This window comes from Accipiter gentilis, chromosome 22, assembly GCF_929443795.1.
Source record: "Accipiter gentilis chromosome 22, bAccGen1.1, whole genome shotgun sequence".
Classification (NCBI taxonomy): domain Eukaryota; kingdom Metazoa; phylum Chordata; class Aves; order Accipitriformes; family Accipitridae; genus Astur; species Astur gentilis.
Genome location: NC_064901.1, coordinates 432,377 through 445,732, shown reverse-complemented (window position 1 = coordinate 445,732; position 13,356 = coordinate 432,377).

Sequence of the window (13,356 nt, the reverse complement as noted above, 5' to 3'; positions counted from 1 at the left end):
GCCGCACGTCACGGCGCCCGCGAGGCGGGCAGCGCCGGGGCGGTACTGCCCCCCCCCCCCCCCCGCCGGCGCCAGGCTGTCCCCGGGCCCGGGCGGGAGGGGACGGGCCCCGGCAGGGCGAGGGCGGAACGCGGGACCCGACCCCGGCCCGGGAGCGGGACCGAGCCGGCCGGCGCTGCCGGTCACGGCTGGCTCCAGGCTGGGGAGACACGAGCGCACCCCGGCTCAGTCGCCGGCAGCCGCTCGCTCCGCGGCGGTGGAAAGCTGCAGCCGCCCACTTCAGGGCAGAAGTGGCTCTTCGTGGCCCGCGAGAAGGGGCCTGGAGCCCGGCCCGGCCAGCGCTAGCGCCATCCCCCTCAGGACGTTAAACAAAGGGCCGGCCGAGGGGCTGCTGCTGTAGGCCGCAGAGCGCTCCCGGGCTCTGTGCCACCCACTAGACTGGCAGCGGAGCCCAGAGCCGACCAGGAAGAGGGAGACAGCAAAGCCCAAGAAATTACCCATGCCCTCCATACGGCCTGCAGGCAGGCACTCACCTGTTTGCAGCATGGCGGCCTTCAGCAGTTCCTCGCCGAATCGGTGGCAATAGGATCTCCCAGCTGTGCAAGAAGTTGTCAGAGCCCGGCCAGCTGGCTTAACTTCCATTTTTCCCCTCCTCACTGCCTTCTCTTCCATTCTCTCTTTTTGTCCCCCTTCTCTCTGGCAACCTGCGAGAGCCACATAATACAGGAAAATTCCACCGTGAGTACTGTTTAGCCAAAGTTAACTGCTGCCACCTTTGCTCAGTCCTTAGCACAACTCAGGAACTCCGCTCGTCCCTTGGATCTCCACCTGTGTAAGTCCCACTCAAGCATAAGTGAAAAATAGCATTGAATTCTGACTCAGCGAACGCAAGGTGTAGCAGGTTACATCTCTTCAACAAATACTGTGGTGCAGACTACGTTTGCTGCCTTACCTTCAGCCTGAAGTCCTACCTATTAACTAGCTGAAGTAACAAGTTCAGGAACTCCTGTCTGGTATCTTTTGACGGGAAGGAGTTTGTTAGCAGGAATGGGAGACCTTCCCCTCCCCTCCCATTCCTCTAAATCCTCCATTTATGCAGTAACAAACACCTCCTTCCCTTCTGGAGTGCAGACTTTGGGGGCATGACTGGTTTACAGTGGACCAGCCGATGAAGCCGCTGTTCACTATGCATACTGCTAGACCCCTGACCAAAAGCCAGCATAGCTCACAAAATTTTACTGTTCTTAGCTGTCAAATTCCACCTTTGCTGGAGCTTTCCACCTGCATAGCACAGCCAACAGGACAGAAGAGGGTCTGCCCCCTCAGAAGCCATAATTCACGGTCTGATGAATGAACTATGGGGACTGATTGAGCTGCTAGTGTTACCTGACTTCCGATGCCTCTGACAAGAAGGTAGTAATCTCTCGCAGAGAGTTTGTACTTCACTGCAAAGTGAAACTGCTGAAGCAACAGGCATGCCACCAGGAAGAAATCAGATTGCCATTCATACCCTTCCTCTCTTCGAGATGAGGCGCTGGAGAGCTACAGGTTCCTTCCCTGAACCCCCCTCCCTATTTTTCAGGGTGGCTTACTGAATAATTAAAAAAATTTAACATTTGGGCACGATAGCGGTAATGGCTCAGTCTGGTATCATGCGCCTTTCTCTAGTTCAGCAGACTGTCTTCCCAGAAGGTAAGACCTGTGTGCATGGCCCCTGTCACAGCTTCTCAGGCACCAATATCACGTTGTGAGGCAGCACTGCGAACCCCCTGAGTGCCTCTAAGGAAGAATATTGTGAACAAAATCAAGCCCTCATGAGAAGTGCCCCATTGAGTCAGACTAATGGTCCATCTAATTCACAGCAATTCAGCTGCTGCTTAGGGAGAGCAAGCAAGTTAGCTGCTTGCTGAAGTCTGTTCACCTTGTTTTTCCCCAGCGTCACAGCTGCCTGCTCTATCAATGTTAGGGGATTCTACTTCATTTAACATTTTGTTAGACTGGAATAACATCCATGTTTATACGTATCGTAGTAGCAACACTGATCATCTGGATAGCATCAGTAGGCATAAGCTACATAACAGCATTACTTTTACAGTTAACTGTATTTATCTGCCAGCATTCTCCTTTGTTTGCCAGTCAGGCATGAATCGTATTAAGCTTGTGTATTACCCTGCCTGTCTTCTTTCTCCCTAAGGTTTCTACCACTGACAACTCAGGGTGGCTTCACCAGGTTTAGCAATAATGGCAGCTTTATTGTTGGCTGGACACTTCTGTTTTAGCCATTGTACTGTCTAGACTTGAACTCCACAGTGATGACAGACATTATACCCAGAGCAAAGACAATGACATTTGGGCAAACTTTCTCCTTCATGGCAAAAACTGTGCCAAATATGGGATAGTGTAGGGAAAAGCACATTTGCGTGCAAGATCAAAAGCCGATCCTTGGTGTGTTACAGGAGGAAGTAAAGTTCCCACTCAACCTCAGGCACAATCATCTTTCTTCTACCAAATCTTTGAAACAAAGACAAACAAATCGTCTTTTATAACCAACACTTTGCACTCAGAGGCACACGGTCTACATCAAGTGTCCTCTGTCCTGTTAGTACCAGAAGCATCCCCTGCTTCTCCTCAGCAGAGCAAGTGACTTACTACTGCAACAGTAGCTTGCTAAGTTAATGTAATGGGTCTAGGGTATGGAGATGTTTTTAGTTCATCTTCCTTGTGGTCCATCAGAGAACTACATCTTTTAAAAGAGAGATTTTTGAACTTGTGAGTAGGAAGCTGGGAGTGGTGGGAAGGAAGAAATAAATTTTCTTCAGTATGATTTTTGGGTTGATAGCACTTCCATTCTAAAGTTCTTAGCAAGTACTAATGCGTTGTTCTTCACAGCATATCTTTCAAGAAGATATTCTGCAAAGGGGTAACTGATGTATAAGTATTTGCTAATGGGGGGGAGGGGTGGGACACACTTGAATCTAGAAACTCAAAGGTGCTAAGTACCTGTTATTGCCACAGAAAGCCACTAGCTAGCAATTCAGCTGAAAACAAGAACCACAAAATCTTGATGCCAAGTTAAAACACATTAAATTTGTGATCTTCAGGTTTTATTTGTTTGTGTGTTTGTTTTTTTTTTTTTTAAATGGAGGGGGTTTTTGTTCATCTGAAAATGGTAAAAAAAAAATAATCTGAACCTACTCCTCTGCCTCCCAAAAGCAGACCATGAGTACGCCTGATCTCCTACACCTGGAGAAATCAGTACCCAATCAGTATCAGGGTGCCCTCATTTTTCTTTGAAAAAGTTTCTGATCATACAGCAAAGCGTTGAGTACCTAGTTATGAGGTGTTGCTGACACAGTGGTTTATGATTTCTTAGTTCTTGAAACAACAGAAGAGCTTGTTAAGTGTGATCATGTCAACTGGTTCTTCCCCCCCCCCCCCCCCCCCCCCCCCCCCCCCCCCCCCCCCCCCCCCCCCCCCCCCCCCCCCCCCCCCCCCCCCCCCCGGGGGACAGTTAAGCAAGGAAAACAAAAATTGGTCTTAACTATATTACAGGAGTGCAAACCTTAACATAGGTAACAGAACGAGCCTTACCTTACCATCAGCACTCCTTCCAGATGGGTCATGGTAAGTCTTTTCCACTTTACCAACTTGCTATTGTAGTTGTGCTGGTAAGTCTCCCACTATGAGCATGAAGACAACATACAATATTCAGCCAGCATATTACACTCTTTCCTTAAAAACAAGCTAAGTCATTGAACACTTCTCAGAAGGCTTTGGCGACACAGTATTATTATTAGGCAAGGAAGTAAACCTTCTGCCCCAATCTCTGAAATGCTATTTTTCCAGAAGAATGAGGAGATACACATTTAATTTTAAATTGCAACAGCATGTGTTAAAAGGATAAAACAGGAGCATACACAGAACCAAGTCAGTCTAGAAAATGTTAATGGGGGAAAAAGCTGCTTGAAGTTATGCTCACACATCCTGAGTTTAGAGCTTATGTTCAGCTCTATGTTTAACTTGCTCTCGCTGCTTCCGCTCACTGTACCAAAGAGAGAATATAACCTTAAATAAAATTAGAGAATTTTTTGGTTTTGTGTTTGGTTTTGGTGGTGGGTTTTTTGTTTTGTTTTTGTGTTTTGTTTTTTTTCAAGTGTCCCTACTGAGCGCAAAATAAATAGTAAGTGGCCCAAGCTGCAATCCAAAACTACGGGCACAGGCAGAAGTTGACAACAGACATATCATACCGAAGCTTTTCTGCATCCAACAAGCCCTCAAGCCAGAAGAGATGCTGACACATAATGGAGGTTATGTGATACTAGTTTCAGACAGTCTTCAGGTATTGTATAAACATTCTTTAATGAAAAGGTATTAAAATATATATATATATAGAGAGAGAGTGACATTTTCCTTCTAACAGCCTGCTCACCATGATCTAGTAGCTGGAAACAAAAGCCGGTAAACATACGCTTCTTGCCTTCAGCACTAGATTTCCCCTCCAAAATTTTTAAACAAGGCAGAAATTGAATTAAATAGCTCCCATCACCCTTTTTCCAAGGCATCTCTGTTTTTCTAGATGGATTTACTCTCACATCTAGAATTTGAAACACAGCAATACACTTTACCAAAGCACACTAACATCAGTTTTAAGGGTCTGACATACGTGCAATTCAACTGCCCTCCTCACAGCCCACAGAAAACCAAACCCTGTCATCCTAGAGCAATGTGGTTTGTCTCTAGTGACCTTTCAGAGGGCAAACATTAATGTTTCAGCAAGTTCTCAGCTTGAAGTCCTAGAACAGGTGACACCTTCAGAGAAGCTTGCTACACATTAAACTTCTATTTCATGATGAGACTTCTTAAGAGTCTCAGGCTTGCTCTAATCTTACCAAGTGCTTACTCGAGCAAAGTAGGAAGCACAAAGAATTTTTCTGTAACGTAGACTAAGACTGTTTTCTGTTAGAATACGTATAGCTGTTTGAAAACAACTTGTATATAAACCTTTCTCATTAGGGCATGTCTAAACAGGACAATAAAACTATGCACTTAGTTATACATCAAAGCCACATACCTACCAACATTAGAAAGCCATTTTCCCTCCTCCAAACAAAATCCGTAAGTTGCATCTTCACAGAAGACTGTTAGCAGGTGACCAGCTACTACAGTTGTTCTGTTATTGTAATTTCTTCTGTCCCCATATATCTCCAACAGACCTCTCAGGCCTTCCAAGTCTGAGGAACAATACCGCAAAACCCACAGGTCTGTACACCCATCAGAAGACTTATCTTCTAAAGCTGCCACTAACTGCTAGACCCTTTCAACGCTATGATTTCTCCTCTAGCAGACTCACACTTCCCTCTCTGTTTCATACACAAACTCGATGTCAGTTTTGCAAAACTACTCCTTTTCTAGGACTACTTGTGCCACCTCTGCTTAGGGAATTGACTTTCCTTAGCCTCCCTCAGCCCATCCCTCAAAAAAAATCACTTCACACAGCTGCACCATGGTCTTTGTAACAGCTGTTTCTAGTAAATAATCAGTCACAGCTGGAGGAAGCAACAAGCTCTTTTCTCGGCTGTTTCCATATGCTGCATTTATTTACGCCTTAGCAGAGGTTTCTGCCATCATAGATTTGTGGATCAGAGATTGTTTCTTTCATGTCTCTGTTTGACAAAACTACGTTGAGTTCATAAAGGCAAAACTTAATTGAGACACTGACCCGGTCGTTCCCATAACCCCCAAGCATCCAGTGACAATGAGGATTTCAGGCATCCGTACTTCCTTCCCAAACCACTGTGTGTTCGTTTCATCCATCCTGTGCCACCACGCTCAGCTTTTGCAGTTGTGCCAGTTTCTTGCTGTGCCGTTTTTATTTTTTTTTTACCGTGCTGGCTAATTTTTAACCTGGATCAGTTTCCTGATGTGGTTCATAGGGCAGCCCCACAAAAGACGTGTTAGTGATACTGAAAGAGCTGACAGGAGTAGAAATAAGTGACCAGAGGAGGAAATGCTTCAAAACAACATTGTTGCCAAATGCTTTGTCATGTAGAAAAGTCTCCAGGCTTCCTTTTATTGAGGAAGAATTGGCCATTTTACTAAAACGCACACCCTGCTTGCTGTAAGCAAGCTGTAATGCTTGTAGTAGGAAGATTACCGGTCTTAGGGCAGAGACCACCCCTTTATTTTTCACATGTGTATACATGTTTGGCCTAATGCTTAGGTCTCTGCAGATGGAATGAATCAGAATTTGAATACAGAGTACTGATTCTTAAATAGCTAAAAAAAGCCCCTAAAATTCTGAAGGCTAGAGCTTCTCTACAAGGGTGTGAGCAGAAGGTACTTCAGGAGTACCTTCAAGTTACACATTCTGTCAGTACTACCTTGCTTAAGTGCTTTTTAAGTAGTAACATTAATCACTCGACTGCGAGTGTTATGAATCACAGCTACTCAACTGTGATGAGATTCTGACAACAGCCAAAATATTGTTGGCTCTGATCCATGAAGCTGAGCAACAAAGAAGTCAGGTAACAAAAAATCTGCACTTAAAATACCAATTAGATTCCCTCTATGTGCAATGTCCCACATTACGGATCTAAAGCAAAGCTTTACCTAGCGTGCTGATAAATGTTTTTCCTGATTATTACCATATATTCTAGCCAGTGGCTACGATGTGCAAAGGTCCACAGCAAAATTAAATTCACTTCAGCAAAGTCATTCCTGATTTAACAGGCATCGGAGAGTGAAATATTCATAGAGAGAAATTTGCACAGAGTGATCTACAGTGTGGCTTTGCAAGCCTTACATACCTCAGGCTCCACGTGGTGAGTTAGGATAAAGTAATCAGCCTAGAGTGTGCCAGAATACAAATATGCAGCATGTAACTATGGCATGGTGCTGGTCTGTGTGTGTGATAACCCTGTAATTCCTTTGGGAGCGTGTGCATGTTTGTGTAGCCTCGGCTTCCCTCACTCACACAGCTGGCAGGATGGGAGACTGCACACAGGCAGCCACAGCGAAGCAGGGATGTGCTATGGTGTATTTTACCAGTAGTTTGTCCCGTGGCCACACATTCACGTGGCCATAAACTAAAAATGCTTTTGTGCAAGGCAGGTTTGCTCCACTTCAGATGCTCACTGCCTCCCACTTAGTATGTCCGTTCCTCTGTGTCCAAGCGAGCGGCCTTGCAAACCCTGCAAGCTTCCAACTTGCTGAGGATCATGAAGAGCTGCTTTAAGGGCAAAGAGGCTACAGCTTTCATGGAAAAAACATGGGTGTGCCTTACACTTTACAGCCTATTCAGAGGTGATCGTATGTCCCCTCTGGGACCCAGCATGAGAGGCATCAGGCAGACAAGACAAATCTTTGCTTTTTTCTTTTTTTTTTTTCTAGATGAGTCATAGGGTTGTTTTTCACAGGATTGGGTGGAATTTGCAGGAAACAACTCCAGTTCAGTTCTGGCTGTGTTCAGCTTTCCCAGTGAGGAACAGTGAACATGAACTCAGTTGTGGCCAGCCTATGGTTTATGAGCAGTTAATGTGCAGTTCCCACTGGGCAGTTGGAGTCCCTGGCTTTGAGAGAAAGGAAAACAGCAGGAATGAGCCAGCCCAACTCATCGTGTAATGGAGCTATAGGACCCTAGGCATTTATTGCCATTTCTAATCTGTGACCCATTTCCAGAGCTCTTCTCCGCTTGAGTCTTCATGCTAAATGATGTGTAACCTGTGAGTCTTGGTCATACCAAGATTATGACAGCTGCAAACATGTAAAAAAATGTGAAGCTGCGCTTACAGACCAGAGCTCATATTTTCCCTCAGCTGCTTGTTCCTACTCCCTGCCTTGCTGCTTCAGATGAAAGATTGTTTTTCCATCTCCCACTACAAATCTTCCTAGCTTTGCAATATGACCTACTGCCATCAGCCATCTCATTTCTCCCACAGACTGACTCTAGGCAGATTAGTAGTCAGCACATCTGTGTCTCTGTTGAAAGAAAGTGTTTCTAGTGAGGCATCCCATCGCACCTGCTATACCTGCAATTTTCCTTGCACCCTGTTTTATAGTATGGGCAGAGCACGTGATGAGCAGAAAACAGCACTTCCAGTTTATAGAGTTTTCAGACGGCTGCATTTGTGCTGGAAGGACTGATCCATGCTGTGACTCATCTGGCCAGATGCAGATGCAGTATTAACAGTTATAGGGTGAGGGCCCAACACCGCCTTTATTGGATGTGGTCTGTAGGCACCAGGGATGCTTTTTCCCCAGAAGCTCTAGCTGTTGCTGCAGCCAGCCCCTGGCAGAGCCTGCATGGGGCTGGGCTCAGCTCCTGTGAATGTTTTCACTGGCCAGCTGCCAAGGAGGTGCTGATGGGTATCATCTAACGTGAAGCAGATGAGAGTACCTTCAAAGCCAGAGTGATAATATCTCTATCCATATCACTTGGACAGTTTCATAAATGTATGAGTGGTCAAAGCAAGTCCCTTGCCTCGCTGCCAAAGCTGGCTGAAATTGGAGAGGCAGCTGGAAGATGCGACCAAGTAACAGTGGTGCAGAACTACAGAGTCACTTTCTTTTAGACCTAACAAAGCAAGAAGACCAGCAGTAGGGTTTAAGCTGTGCAGCTTATTCTCTTTCCATTGCTGTAGACCTCCGCTATAAATTTCCACGTCCCTCCTGCCCAGTTTCCAGCTATGGCTTTCAAGACACAATTCACATGTCTTTCTGAATGTCACAGCAGGCAATGTGCTCTATTGATATCAGTGTAAATTGCTAAGGAATGAAGAATACAAGGGCACAGAGCAGAGACATTCAAGGTAAATCAAGCTACAAATGCTGTAAGTCTGCTAAGGACCTTGAAGGGAGAAGATGTTCTTCTGGGTTAGGGAAACAATGGAGGGACATTAGATCTGCATTCAGCTGGGGCTCTATCATTCCAAGGCAGCGATTTAATGCTATCTTAGCTTTCTTATCATCTGAGAGGTACAGTCTTTTATTTCAGTTAGCTCTTCAGATAGCTTAATTTACCGTTTGAAAAAGACTATGTGATTTTTAAAAGGAAGGTGGTAGGAAAGGACAAAGTGATATCCTAAAATGTATAGGCCGTGAGTTTTTGCAGGTTCCTGGCATCAAAGCAGTTGACTCCAAAGTCAATTGCCTAGACTTTACAGCACTATTTGAAAATATCACATCACCTGGAATCTACCTTAATAACTTCTAGGTGGAGCTTGTACATTTGGCTGACTTGAATCTGAACATTCAGAATCAATTACAAAATGTAACCAGCATGAATTACCACTGCTTTTATCAAACATGTTCAGTTGTTTCCACATGAACGTGAAAAAGAATCTCTCCCTCAGGTAGAGAATTGTTGTATGGGGGATTCCCAACATAATGGTTTTTTTCTAGCAAACTCAAGGAGGAGGCTTGTATCAGGAAGGTAGCAATCATGAACTCTTGACTGTGGGTCCACTGTAAATGTTTCTTTTCCAAGTCGAAAGTAGAAGATGTAGCCACAAGAGGGAGGCAGAACTCCTACGCCAGTATAGTAACCCCAGCAGAAAACAAAATAAATCAGAGAAGTATGTTTTCAAAATTTCTGTCTTTGTGCTAAAGTTGCCCAGCAGCACTGTCATTGAGAGCAATGACTGTTGGCTGTAACTTCTATAAAAGTAGGTTCATAATGCATAGTAAATGTTAAATGATTAACAGAAGCTGAAAATTAGTAACTAGTACATCTTTTTCTTAAACCTAAAAATCAGGTAAGAAATGACTTCAGGACAGATTGAAACTGATTTTCATGTGCTTTTTGTGGGTGCTGGGTAGGAAAACTCCCCATGCTGTGAGGGATTTATGTCAAAGGCATATAGCTGTGTTCTTGCCAGGTTCTAATACAGAAAGATCATTTTGTTACAGGAAGGAGACTTTTTATAACAAATTACTCAGAAAATACAGCACAAGGATGTATTTAAACACTTCAATTTCCATAGCACCTCAGCAAACTGATAAGGCACCAGCCTCAAATGGTGCTATTGCTTATCCTGTGCCCCTGAGTGGGCAGCAGGCCTTCTATGATCAGTGAGCTCAGCAGAGAAAGATAGGTGTCTGGAGGGAGAGGACAGGTCTGGCATCTAGTTCCTGCTCTAGGGACTACTTCCATAATTTACTCAACAGCATTTCAGAAACTGCAGTCAAGGATTGACAAATCTGGTCAGTACTCTAAACCCTTGAAGACTTCAGTCCCTCTTTGCATTCTTGAACTGTCTCCACCTCTGCCCTGGCCCTCTAGGTAGCCTCAAGCAAGGAGGAGAAAGGGAGCCAAACCCCATTCGCTCAGCCGCAGCGCAGTGCTCTGACCACTGAGCACGTTTACAGCACACAACGCTCATTCGGAGCATGGCAGCAGATCAGAGTCCTCGAGGGAGGGAAGGTAGGGGAACACTTGGCTTGAGAACCGCTTCGGACTGTGGTAGGTTGAGGCATGTACAGGAATAGACATCTTTCATGCAAATTTATGAGAGCTCCTGGGAATTTTGGTACTTCCAGAATGAGGCAGCAGCTGCATGGGGGTTTACCAGATGGGAATAGTGGGCTTGGCTGCACAGACTCAGACTTAGCCCCACAGCGTACCTTGAGGCGGTGGGGGGTGTCTGTCTCCTAAAGAGTGGACAGAAAATAAAAAGGTCAAACTACTGTTCTTTCCATTATACAATGCTTAGTTGTATAGGCCTATGCATGCTTTTGGTTTTTAATAGACAGTAGTTAAAAGTGATCCTCTTATAGCGTTTTCTGTTGGAGGTATTGAAAGTGCTTTATGGACATAAATCTAAACTGATTCTGTGCATGACTATGCAGAGAGGTAAGGACTACTTGGGCCAAAAGAGCAGTCAACACCACTGAAAAATTAATTTGTTGACCTTTTCTCAGCTAAACATGGAATCAGTTGAGTTAGTCAACTCTCAGTTTTCAGTGTGTCAGCAATGGGCCAAATTCTGCATGGGCTTCACAGTCCTGAAAACCAGTGAGACTTGTGTTTCATTGAGTCTGCCTGATGCAGCAGGTCAGTAGTCCAGGCAAACACCTGGCAGCTTGTGGTGACCACTAGAGAGCAACAGTCCCTTAGCTCCTGCAAACGGAGGGAGCATGGACACACAGCTAAATAAATGCCTTATCGTTCCAGCCTGTAGTTCACTTCTCCAGGTAGGACCCATACCACAAACCACAACTCACCCAGCAGAAACGTCACACTTTCATCATCCTCTCTGTTTTAGGTCTTCTGGCCCTGTTCAATTTGAGAGCTGATTTTGACAATGTGGTTCAGTTCCAAATCCAATACTGTTTGTTCACAAACCTTCCAACCTTTCATAATATTCATATTAATTTTTTTTACTATTTTGTCCTTTGCTCCCAGGGTCAGTGTCTGTAGACTGGCACTTCCCAAGTCACATTTTCTGTGTAGTTCCTGACTTGTCACAGGACTTCATGAGGTATTAGCACACATTTTTCTCTGTTGAGACTGTAACTTCAGGGTACCCTATTTTGCCACCCGCACTCCCCTGGTTGTTCCTCTCGCACCAACTGTCGCTTCCTGGCTGCCAGGGACATTTCTTCCTCCTGGGTAAAGGGTACCTATAACAGCTTGGGGAAAAAAAAACAACAAAAGCCTGCTTACTGACACAGTGCAATTTAAGCAAGATTTTGGTCAAAGGGAGGTGGGCACAGAGGATGCCTTAGTGGTTGAACTGTATTAGTTTGCAGTTTTGCTTTTGTTTCTCTTGAGCAGAAGCCAGAACTCCGCTACAGTTCTGCCTGTATCTGTGTGCTGATATGGGGGTTTCCCATTTCATTCCCTTTTAATCTGAGTACTCTTTATTAATACAATCGCTGAACTGACCATGCTCCTAACAAATTTCTTTGCTTCCACACAGAGGAGCAGAACTCTCCTTTTTTATTCTCCATAAAGGAAACCTTTACAAAAGAGGCTCTCACCTTAGGAAATTACTTTCAGCTGTATTCATACTTTTCCTTCAGAAGCTCTTTACGCCAAGCTGATTGTTCCCTGTTTATCTACAGTCACTGGGGCAGTACCATCTGGGAGACTGCAGAAGGCCCTGGAGCAGGGAAGGACCAGTCTGCCCACATCCCCCGAACCCCAGCATGTGTCTGCCACTTGTTGTAGCACCCCAGCAGTCACCCCTCTCCATCAGGCTTTGCTGTCCCATTATTCAGGGCTGAGAAGGACACCTTTCATACCTGGTGTTTAAAACACTATTCCAACTAATTCTTAATATATGGCAGTTGCTGTTAGGCTTCCAATACTGTGACCAAAGGGACAGTTTTTTTCTGGGACTGGTGTGCTTCATGTTTCAGACACATCTGCTGTGATACAGAGCTGCACCTAAGCTGAAAGAATGGTCTGCTTCTCTCTTTTGCTTTACCTCAGCTGACCTTCAGCAGCTTTTGTCCTATTTACAAATTTACAACGCATCTGGATTAGATGGTAAGGGCAATCATGGCAACTAAGAGCATGCAAGGAAAACTGGTGGTTTTTTTCTCTCCCAGTTGTGCTGTCTCACTCTAGTGATGTCTTCTGTTTGGGTACATATTGCACTGGCACTCTGACTTCTCCATCTCTTGCAGGGTGTTATTTTGGCTTGTCTCAAAGGACTGCACTATTGCCAAGGAACTTTGAGCTCCCTGGTTTCAAACTTTCAGCTTTTTCTGTAACTCTCTCTTTTAAAAACCATTTTGCATCAGGCTATCACAGTTAATGTAATCCTACCCTCCAAATTTGATAGTATCATTTCCAAATGTCACTGAATATCTGAATTACAGTAAATAAACTGCTATTACTAACAGCCCCTGAATCTTTCTGTTTAACTTTCCTTCTTTCTTCTGGCTGATCTGATTTACTCTTGAATAATGAGCATGTGTACCTGTGTGCCTCCATTTTCTTATACTGTAAAATGACTGACTTACTGTCAGTTGTACTGAGGCATACTGTGGAGAATGTGCTGAGCTCAGAGCAATAATCTGAGTAGCCCTTATGATGGATATCTGATTTTCTTTGGTCAATGAGACTGCCCAGTTCTTCAGTCTGATTCAGGGAGTGCTTTTGAGAAAAACAGCAGACTGCAACTGATCTCAGTGACTGTGAGAGAAGTGGAAAGATGTATGAAATGATACGTGGCTTACTCAAGTTTGAAAGAACACAGAGAACCATAGCAGAGGACTCTAAATAGTTTAGACCTTATCCTTACACTTGCTTTGTTAACAGATGTTCTGATCATGGGAAGGCACTGTCCTTACATGTACTCCTGGCTTTAGCGGTCAGAGAACAGACGTAGAAGAGACCCACTGAGCAGA